The sequence below is a fragment of the Myotis brandtii genome, unplaced genomic scaffold, assembly GCF_000412655.1.
Source record: "Myotis brandtii unplaced genomic scaffold, ASM41265v1 scaffold249, whole genome shotgun sequence".
NCBI classification, from domain to species: domain Eukaryota; kingdom Metazoa; phylum Chordata; class Mammalia; order Chiroptera; family Vespertilionidae; genus Myotis; species Myotis brandtii.
The window spans coordinates 2,125,249-2,137,402 of NW_005359430.1; positions in this window are offsets into that span (position 1 = coordinate 2,125,249).

The window sequence follows — 12,154 nt, forward strand, 5'->3', positions numbered from 1 at the left end:
AAGTCACAGACAGTCAACTAGGGTTTCACAAAAAAAGGTAAATGTTTGAGCCATAGGCAAAAAATAATTTCCTTTCTTTTTTTTCTGCAAAAAGGTGTGGGTGTGGGTGTGGGTGTGGGTGTGGGTGTGGGCGTGGGTGTGGGTGTGAGTGAGGTACAATTTTAAATAGGGTGTTTACAAAGGTCTTATTTAGAAAACTAAGACTTGAAGTAAGGGAGTGGGTCACAAAGATGGTTAGAAGAATGTGTCAAGCTCAGGGAATGTCCATGCAAATATCCAGACGTGGGAGTTTACCAGATTTATTTTGGAGCAGCAAGGAGGCCATGCAATTAGAGGCCAATTGTAATAAATAGAGGTAAGGGGGAAGAGGGCTCAGGTTGCGTGGTTTCCATGACTGGTGAGAAGCCAGGGAAGCTCTGAAGGGGAGAAAAGATCAAAATTATTTTAAAAGGATCATTCTTGCTGCTGTACTGAAGACACCTGTCCCCTCTCATTAGAAGGTCATGAGAGTTCTTTGGTGTGGACCAAAGACATTATCGACAAAAGTCTAATGACAGAAGAAAATAGGACTGTGGGAATTTGGGAAATCTGGGCTGGAGATGTTAGTTCAATCACTAAAGGTTATTGACAGTGAACTATTTTTAGGTCAACATGTTACTAATTCTGGAATCTCCATGGAATCCCGTAAAACAAACAAACAAACAAACAAACAAACAAAAACACCCACTAACATGACCTATTTTCTTGACAATGAACGTAACAATGTTTCTTGTTTGGGGCAGGTTCCTAGAAAGTCGACATTGACATGGGCTTCTGGTGCAGAACCCTGGTACTCAGTTAAATTTCTGCTAAGCTCTAATGTCACAGCAACCCAAATTCATCATTATATTCTGAAATTAGAAAATAAAATCAGGTGGCAGAGAACTTGAATGAGAGCTTGTCTGATAATCCCTGGTGCTGTCAGCTTTGGCCACTTACTACCACCCATCCACAGTTATCCTCCTCTTTCCCCTCTGCCTTCATTTGATGTTGTAGTGAAGATTATACTTTAAAATATACTAAAAAATTGCCCTAACCGGTTTGCCTCAGCGGATGGAGCGTCGGCCTGCAGACTGAAAGGTCCCAGGTTCGATTCCGGTCAAGGGCATGTACCTTGGTTGTGGGCATATCCCCAGTAGGAGGTGTGCAGGAGGCAGCTGATCGATGTTTCTAACTCTCTGTCCCTCTCCCTTCCTCTCTGTAAAAAATCAATAAAATATATTACAAAAAATAAAATATACTAAAAAATGCATTATAAACCGCAAAATTCCATAAAATTGTAAAGAGGCAGGGAAATATGTTATAATATTTTAATTTATATTTTCCCTATTAAGCCTTTATTCCCACAAAGGGAATGAAAAGTTAGTACATTTCTTTTATTCCTGTTTCCATTAATTTTCCTTGCCTTGGTGAAACTACAAATAAGGAATAAACAAAAAGATTAAAAGTAGGAAGAGAAAGCAAGAACAATAATTATTGTTATGACCTAAGTGAATGATTTTGGTCTTGATTATTAGCAGAAGAGCTGTTGCATGGATTTCAGAATTTTATTCACAAACCCCTATAGCTTCTCTAGCACACGCAATCATGGGGAAGGACCCTCACAGTTCTGGTTTATGAAGTAAAACCTGAGAACCAATGACTTGATGTGAATGTTAGGAGCAGCAGATGTACTGAATGATGTACTACTAGGATCATTAAAGGTGATACCAGACAAACGTACAGTACAAGGGTTTTGTTTATCGTCATCTTATTTCAAAAACATCATTCTTCCCTCTCGATACATATGTTAATGCTTAAATGCCTGGCAACTCCTTTTAATTCCAGATCTTTTTTTCTGCTTCCAAGCTTATGGATTTCCTACTCACTAAAGACATTTAAGCAGTCCCGGTTATATACTGCTGTGTAACAAACCACCTTGAACATACTGGCATTAGGTAACATCAATTTTATTATACTCATGGATTATGGGGGTCAGAAATTCAAAGTACAGCTGGGAGGGTTTGTCTCAGGATGTCTTCACAGCTGCTCTATAAAATCTGGGAATTTGTGAGTGGCTCGGGTGATTCAAATGGCTGAGGTTTGGAGTCATCAGCTGGGCTCAGCTGTGACTGGTGACCTACACAAGACATTTGTAGGTGGCTAGGCTTTTTACAGCATAGCAATTGAATTCCAAGAGCCAGCTTCTGCAGAGCAAATGTTCCAAGAACCAAGAGGGAGCTGTGTGGACTTTAATGACATACCCTCAAAAATCAATAACCTTACTTTATTGGTTGAAGCAGTCAAAATCTTACAGTAATTCAAAGGATGTGAGTCATAGACTTTGCCTCCTGATGAGAGGAGTATCATAGAATTTGTAGTCATTTTTTAAAATCACCACATAAATTATGTATAAAGGCTAAAGAGAGAGCACGGACTAATTGCTAAATGTATGAGTAAGAATGTGTTGGGTGTGTTCCATTATCCATTCTCTTTAACAAACAGTCCACGCACTTCAGGGCTAATATCACTACACTCTGGTGGCACCTGAGAAGTCTAAGGGAATCCAGGGTTAAGCCACATGGTACATGATATTGATCTGGGCACAGGATTGGTCCTAGAGGGAGCATGTGTAACAAGTTAGATCACTGGGATGCATTTTTGGAGAGTATTGAATTTTCTTGCCTTTGTTTCTTGGCCTCTGGATATTATCATGTGTGGCTTTAAGCTTCGTCTGTTACAGCCATCTTGGTAACAGCTGGAGAAAAAAAGCAACATGTGGAGCAAAGCAGAGCAAAGAGATGCACAGACAAATGGAGTTGGAGCCTTAATTGAAGCATGTCGGCTCAGAGCCCTATTGTTGTACTTTTTTCAATGATATTATGCCATAATTTATTTTTATTGCATTGCCACATTGAGTTGGATTTTATGTGTTTTATGTATATAACTTGTGTTTAGAAGCATCATTACAGATACTCTGTCTATATGAAAGAGAGAAATTAAATGAACAAAACAATTTAATCCCAAATCCTCTTAACATTTTAATCAGTTAATCCTTTCATAATTTTTATTAATTCTTTAAATGTGTGTGATTCTAAAATTATTTTAATTGAAGATTGATGGAAACTGGTCCAAAACAAAACAAACAAACAAAACAACCCAAATAATCCAAATCACAGTTCTCAAACATAATTCTGAATTGGTTGCCTAAATGTATTCAATCTGCATTTTGTAAGTAGAGTAGAATTTTGAGAGAAACCTAAACTTTATATTTTATAAATGAATGGGTGACTTCCTTTCAGCCTCATAACCCAGACAAAACATTTTCTCAATCCCCATTTAGAGTTTCAACAAGCTCCTTTATTGTCATGAATTATAGTATGAATATTTTTGCCCTCCCCAAATTTATATGTTGAAACCTAACCCTCCATGTATTGGTACTAAGAGGGGAACCTTTGGAAATGATTAAGTCATAAGGGTGGAGCCTCATGAATGGGATTAGTGCCTTAAAAAAAGACATCAGCAACCTCCCTTTTCTCTTCGGACAAATGAAGATACAGCGAAAAGATGGCTGTATGTGAGCCAGGAAGCAGGCTCTCACCATAGACCTAATCTGCAGGTGCTAGATCTTAGAATTCCTAGCTTCTAGAACTGTGAGAAATAAATTTCGTTTGCTTATAAGCCACTCAGTTCAGATATTTTTGTTATAGCAGCCTGGACTAATTTGAACACCATGTAAATACTTCTATCCCTGATTCACACTCTGTTGTGCTTGTGTCTGCCTTCCATTACATTGTGAGCCTTCTGGAGTTCATTCCTTTTTTTTCTTCAAACATAGTAGATGCTCAATAGACTGCTGAATTAATAAATGAATGCCTAGATTCAAATCAGGTTAGGGAAACAAAATAAACATTTATAAGTAACAATCAAAATCTTTTGATTACCTTATAGAGGTTGACTTTTTTTTTCTAGTCCAGTAGTTATATTTTTGTCATCATATTATATAGCAGGATAAGAAATTAAGTTTATTCAAAATGATCATTTAATTATGCATACTTGAAACACGTGAGGCTTAATTAACAATGGTTGATAGTAAATCATCCAGATGAAATATATTAGCTTCTGAATATATGCTAATCCCATGCGTAGGTAGATTATCAATCTAAGTAATTTATTATTTTTCTTGATTTCTTTTTCCCCAAAGTATTCAAGCATTCAAAATGGTAAGATATTACTTATTATAAATGTCTTAGCTCATTTTAAAGAGACAGATTTTTTTTTTAAAAAAAGTTAAAACCTCTCCAAAAGAGTCCTCTTTCCCATAGAGAGGCAGAAGTGGGAGCAAAGAGATGGCTAGGTTAGGCAAAGCAACTAAAAATTCTGACTTAAAAGGCTATGTTCTATGTCCTTGAGCAACTTCTCAAGTCCTTCTGATAAAACAAATGTACATATTCTTGGAAGGGTAAATTGTCTTTAAAGCAATATGTTAAATTCCTTTAATATTGGGAGTGTTAATATGGTATTCCATATATACACATACACACACACATACATACTCACAAACACAGTTATGTGATTATGTGATGGAAATGATCATTTATATTTTTTATTTTTAAAAATTATCCTTGGAAACCTAAACAATACATTAAGATTTATATATTGCCGAAACCGGTTTGGCTCAGTGGATAGAGCGTTGGCCTGCGGACTGAAGGGTCCCGGGTTCGATTCCGGTTAAGGGCATGTACCTGGGTTGCGGGCACATCCCCAGTGGTGGGTGTGCAGGAGGCAGCTGATCGATGTTTCTCTCTCATCGATGTTTCTGGCTCTCTGTCTCTCTCCCTTCCTCTCTGTAAAAAAATCAATAAAAAAAATATTTAAAAAAAAAAAGATTTATATATTAATTAAAGATAGTGGAGCTTTAAAAATATTTGGTGGTAGCCGCACCTTTAGCACTCATCCATCTTCCCTATTTCCAACACAGACACCTTTTGTTATTTTCCATTTCAGTTATAATTAATTTAAGAAAGGGAGTTGGGTATTGTTTGTAAATTTTATTAACTGGGATCTCATTCCCAAGAGGTAGTTTTAATTTCTAAAAAGAGCACTAGATTTGAAACTGGATTCATATCTACACTCTGTTTATATCTCCTTATGGAGTATTTCAGCAAATTTCTTAGTCTTTCAAAATCTTGGTTGCCTTATCTGTCAAAAGGAATTAAACCTATACATTTCAAACCAATTTTGGTTAAACTTCAATGGGATACAGATTTAAATCATAGAAGGTACACAGTAAATTACTCATTGTTTTCTGTTATTTATTCATAATTTACTTCCTATGGTATACCCCATGGTAGCTCTTTCAAATGCTTTTCATTCTCCAAGCCTTCACTGACATGTTGCATAATTTTGTCTTGTAGGTTTGAAAACAGAAGTTAAATAAAAAAGCACTAACAACTGATTTTTTTAAAAAATTCTAAAGACATTAAATATTATGACTAGTGGCTAAATCTCAGGAACACATGTAAATGCTCACTGTTACACACAAAATGAAGAGGCACTTTAAAGATGATTTGCACAAAATCTTTACAGAGAACATGTAGAAGAGCTTGCATATATAAGAGCTAAACTCTCAAATTGTGAAAAGCATACAGTAGTCTATTAAATAGGCATTCCATATAAAAACTCAGTTTTTTATTAGATAGGTTTTAAAATCTGCCTTTTTCCTATGCTTCAGGGCTTGCCTACTGTGACAGCCAGAGAAAATACTTCTGCAGGGCCCTTGCTTATATAAACAGCCTTAGTCAGGCACATCAGCACCATTTTGACAACACAAACTCACTCAATTTTATGAAAGACATGTGCCAGCCAGTGTGAGCAACTCACTAACCAGGCTGCCCTCCTGGAACCAGGTGGCCAGCTCAGGGCCTCCCGAGATTCCCGCAGACACTAGTCTGCATTCTGGAGCTCCTTTGAGTACCAACTTCACATCGGTCCTGGCACTAGGCCCTAACAGCACTGCTGGCCCTGGGCAGAATGAGGCGCTTGGAGGAGGATTTAAAACGTTTAAAGAAGGCACTCCAAAGTGCAGGAGATCCCGAAGATACAGGGCAGGCACAGAAGTCCTAGTTGTTCAGGTTGCTTTTGTTACTTCCTGCAGCAGAGCAGGTTACAGGGGTCACTTAAGAGGCAGCAAAAGCTCTGCTTTACTTAAAGTTGGAGAGCTCAGAGCTTTTCCCAAATGGAAGAAGAATTTCTAAAAGCTTAAAATCTAACTTCAGCCTTCATAAGTGGAGTTACTGATTATGTCAAGGATCTGAATAAAAAAATGTACCAAATGTATGTAAATATTTTGAGTCCAATTTTTTTAAGGCAATGGGTTTGCATAAATGTTACAATATTTCATTAAATGTAAGATTTCTTTTACTATAACAGTTTTATGTGCCACTGTGAAAATGCTTCCAATCCTAGTTAGGATACAATACAATGCATCAATGATAGTTTTATGGGAGACATAAATGGGTTACATAATCTTCAACTTTGAAATTTCTTTTATGTTATTATGTGAGATTTGGTGATTTTGCTTTCATTCATTTGCTGTGTGTGTGTGTGTGTGTGTGTGTGTGTCACAACTTTAATTACTGTGGATCATTTTCTTTCTTTGCTTAGGTACCATAAAATGCATTGTTTTGACAGCAAATGCACAATTTTGGTTATCCTAACAATCCAACTCATGTCTCACTGCTGTTTCCATACCTTTTCTCTTTTGGTGTTTCAATACTAATCGTGTAAACATTTTCGAAATATGTTAAATGGCAGAGAAACTGAACACCCATAGTACCAACAATTGATAATTGATAAGAAATCCACCAATTTGCAAATAATATGAATACGCATGTTGAAATTCATACATGCACAACATGAAAGAAAATGAATCCTAAATTTGGAGAAGGGTTGTTTGACTTTGATAGCAGGTTCAAACATTTCACAATAATCCTGCTCGTTGCATATGGCTTTGAGGACTCTGTTGTGGCAGACAGTTCCCTTTGAGCCCAGGCTCACCTCATCTTTGCGTTTTCCCATCTCAAACACCTGCCATATACATGTCCACTTTCGGCCTCCAGGTCTGCTACTCTCACTTGGTTGCTCACTAGTGCTTGGAAGATAAACCACTCCCTTCTCCCACTCCACCCTTGCCCACTAGCAACCTGCAACCAATGGGGAACCAGGAGCAAACTAACAATGTTCTAGGCACCTGTCACCTGTCCTTCAGTGAAGGAGGCATTCTGCATGCTTCTCGGAGGAGCCAGTGAGTCATCTCTGGAGGCATCTTTTCCTACTGCGAAGGACCTGTGATGATAGCTCTCCTCATTCCCCTGCTACTCCTACACCCATTTCCTGGGATTACCTCCAAAATTAACTGCACCCAAGTCTTTGTCTAAGACTCTGCCTCTGGGGAACCATAGACAAAACCAAGTCACTGTTTTACTCTCATCAGATTCTTTTGGGGGAAATGTAAATTATCAAAGTATATATTTTATTAATTGCAAATGACAAAGATTCAGATTTCATGTAGCTCTGAAGGACAGTGATTTTTTTTTTAGTTTGAAGAAAAAGGTGCTATGACTAGCTCAATAGATGTACTAATGTCATGCATGGATTGTCATATGGAAAGTTAACAAACTTAGCAGTCATATCATATTTACATTTCTTCCACAGGTGTTCTTCAAAGTTTCTTTATTGTCCTGATGATTCCGTTATTAATGAGGTAAATGAAGTTTGACACATGCTCACTCTGTATCAGACGTGTTTTTTTAACAACAGGCAATGAAAACTACATCAGGACCACTGCATGGCTGAAAAATACTTCTGACTATAAGATTCTTTCCACTTTCATTTACATATTGCAATAAAATTGCATTTGTTTTGTTGGGGTAATGGTTTTCAATTTTTTTAAACATAAAGTTACCTGAGATTGTTTCCAAAATGTAAATTAAGCCTTGTCTATTGGGACTCTGATTCAGAAAGATTGGACAAGAATCAGGAATCAACATTTATAACCAGAAGACAAATATCCATAGATATCACTTTGAGAAACTGGTTTAGTGCCTCTGGAGAAAAAGTGTCTTTGAAAAAAATTTTTTAAATACCTGTGTGAAGATTAATAAATAGAAACCTCATTTAATGGGTGAAAAAATGTGAAGGTATTAAGAATCACAAATTGGTAGTTACAAAATAGTCACAAGGATGTAAATTATATGAAATACAGTCAATATCGTGATAACTATGTATATGCCAGATGTGTGTTAGATTTATTAGGGTGATCACTTCATAAGTTCTATAAATGTCTAAACACTGGGTTGTACACCTGAAACTAATAAAATAGTGTACATCAACTGTAATAAAAAATAAAACATATTCTTTTTAAAAGAAACCTCTTTTAAATTGAAATTGGGAGTGCCTGTAGGGAGAGCTCTTGCAACCTACCACTTATCATCAATTACACTATAGAGCAGCGGTTCTCAACCTGTGGGTCGCGACCTTTTGGGGGGTTGAACGACCCTTTCACAGAGGTCGCCTAAGACCATCGGAAAACACATATATAATTACATATTGTTTTTGTGATTAATCACTATGCTTTAATTATGTTCAATTTGTAACAATGAAATTGGGGGTCACCACAACATGAGGAACTGTATTAAAGGGTCGCAGCAGCCTTACCCGGTTTGGCTCAGTGGATAGAGCGTCGGCCTGTGGACTCAAGGGTCCCAGGTTCGATTCCGATCAAGGGCATGTACCTTGGTTGCGGGCACATCTCCAGTAGAGAGTGTGCAGGAGGCAGCTGATCGATGTTTCTCTCTCATTGATGTTTCTAACTCTTTATCCCTCTCCCTTCCTCTCTGTGAAAAATCAATAAAATATATTTTTTTAAAAAGGGTCGCGGCATTAGGAAGGTTGAGAACCACTGCTATAGAGGAAGGGATATACTTCTCAACTCCAGCAAAAAGATGCTTTTCTATTCTACAATTTCTGCAGGAAGAAGAGTTTCTCCTCCCTCAGCAACCACTCTGCCAATGAAAGGCTGTTACAGTTCAGCCAATGAAAAGCCACTACACTTCAAACTCCCAGTCTCTTCCAAAGGATTATTTGTTTACAACAGCCCCTCTGAACACCCCCTTTCTTCTATATAAGCACATTCCTTTCCTTTGTTCTCTGGACTTGCTTGTGGTTCACCATTAAAAGGCATGTCCCAAATTGCAACTCCTTGTTTTTCTCAAATAAACTCATTTTGCTGGTAAAATACCTGGCTAATTTGGGGCATCTGGCTAGTTTAAGGTCAACACCGGTTTATTGTCTTCCCTCTCACTAGCATTCAAAATGGAATAAGGGAAAGAGAGAGAAATACAAAGAATTTAACTTTCTAAACTACTTTGATAGCACTCTAAGTACTAATCAATCAGTCTCATTTATGAATGATAAGAAATTTTGGTAATAAAGGATTTTATCTACCTTTTGAAAAGTAAACCAGTGTTTGCTTTCTCATGCAACCTTTGAAATAAATATCTAAAAACGGTACAGGATTTGATTAAAGTCAATTTACTAATTCAAAATAATTTTACATATTTATATTCCTAATGTGAGCATCTTTTATTTTTAAGCTCAAGATGTCTAATTTCTTACATTCTATTCCCATGTATTACACATTTTTTATAAGTGTGTAGCAATTTCTTTAAACCACTACATTCAGAACTTTACAGCTGACACATAAGTGTTAGGCAAACTGTTCAATTTTGCCAGTGTCGGCATCTGTCTTTGTCATGTTATTTGAATATTTCATGTTTTGTCTTTTTATAAAAATGAGGGAGTAACAAAAATAAAAATGCTGATAAAAATTATATGCTTAGGGTAGAGATTGTCGTCATTTGGGGTGTTACAGACAAAATGTGGTCTTAGTGAGAGGACACTGGATTTTGCAGGTGGAGTATGTTCACATATGAAAAAACAAACTTCAGCATTGGTACCAAATAAAGCTGAGCTTAGGGATCCAAACCTGGAAGGTCCTTAAGGTTCTTAGTTGAGAGTATTGCTACAGACTCTTTTTCCAAAAAAAGTCAATGTCCATATTTTTTTAGAGAAAACTTCCCTAAAACTTCTTAATACTAAAGTGATCTTTACACTCTATGTTCAATGTTCAGCTTAGTCTGCTGCCGAATCCATTTTTCAACATTTAAATTTCTCTGTTAAATTCTCTTAAAATATGCTGAGAAAACTATAATTTGAAATATTAAGATGTTGCACCTGTTATAACTATTTGCTGCTATCCCACCTCTTCAGGCAACTGAGAGGGCTTTTCTATAAATACTGCCCTCAGATGGTTACCAGACAAATGAAAAGGGATGGTTACTACAGAAAAGCAATTCAACACTTCTTTTGGGTTTCAAAATAGGTTTTTGAAATTGTAGCAGAATGAAGGCTCAGTTGCAAGAGTTAAGGTATTGCAAACCAAAGACTGGAAAGTAAGAAAAATGCCCATTTTTGTATTGCTTTCTACCTCCTTTCTTTCCGTCTCTCTCCCCACTTCTCCATCTCACTGGGAAGAATTAAATGTAAGGTTGGGGATTTAAATACAGTGAGTGTGTCACTGAGGTTTGATTCTTGTGTCCCCTCACCTTCTCATCAAGTATGGGGATCTAAAAGTACAGCAACCTATTCAGCACTTTCCATTTCAACACCAAGGAAGCCGTGAGTATTACCCAATAAATATTGAGCATGTACCATCTACTTCATGTATATCAACTTATTTAGTTCCAACAACCTTGAAAGGTATGTGTCATCATCATCATCATCATCATCATCATCATCATTTAAAAACTGTAGAAGCAGCAACTATCCTCTCCCACAACTCAAACACAGCCCAAATGTGACAAGCAGTTTAGAAGACATAGAGGTTTCTTGTGATGTCCTGAGGAAGGGCCCCACACCCAAGTCTCCAGAGCTCCAGCAAGGCACAGGAGAGCCTACAAAACTCCCATGCCCACTTCTCACACCCAACACATCTAAGGGCTCAGAAGTATCAAGAGAGGATCAAAGTATAATAAGGGACATTGGAGTTGGGGAGAGGAGGGTGCAGAATAAATATTCTAACCAAGGGGGACCATTGGAAACTTGGACAATAACCATAATGCCAGAAGCTCCTACCACCCGTACTCCACAGCTGATGTAGACAGCAACATGTGAAAAGGGAAGTGAGGAGAAAACAGACTATGTCAGAAATGACCAAGAAAGTCAGATATGACACTAAGCCCAGTTACTGAGATGTCAAGTGACATACTTGCACACCTGAATGGTAAAATATGTTTTAAAAGTGCCATATCACCACCCATTGTACGGCCCTCAGGAATTCACAAGCAAAAAACAAACAAAAACAGCAAGAATTTATTCTATGATTAGGTTATTTCACAATGACTTTTACTCACGAGAAATGGAACCACCCCCATCCTTGTACCACACTTATTCTTTGACTTAAAGAAAAAACAACCCCTTTGCAAGTTTTTGGGAACAAACTATGTGTGCAGTGAGTATAATATGTGTACAATAATTTCAGTCCATGAATACAATATCTTGTATTGTTTGGGAGGTTTACAGAGTCCATGTCATATACATTAATGCACTAAATCATGACAATAGCTCCATGAGGTAGGTATTATTAAATTTACAGGTGAAGTACCTGAGACTTAGAGGTCAAGTGACATGTCCAAGGAAACATAGCTTGTGACAAAACAGACTCAAAGCCAGGCCCTCTGATGTACATAATTTTTATGCATAACACATACTATAACTTATATATGTTCAACTCATCAAGGGAAACAGAAAAATTAGGTCATTAAACATGTCCCATGAATTTTTTGCTTGAAATACTTGAAAGCTGACTTTTTTTTACTGATAGGTCTGTTCATTTCTAAGTAAATGCTGGTGATTACTTCATTCTTGTGAAATTATATTTCAGATTAAATCCCCCCCTTTAAAAATTTTCCTAGATTTTCAAATTGTGATCAACACAAAAATTGTCAATGTATATGTCATAGGAAAAAAATGTTCACTAGGTTCTATTGCTCTTGGCACTTCCAAGACATGATGC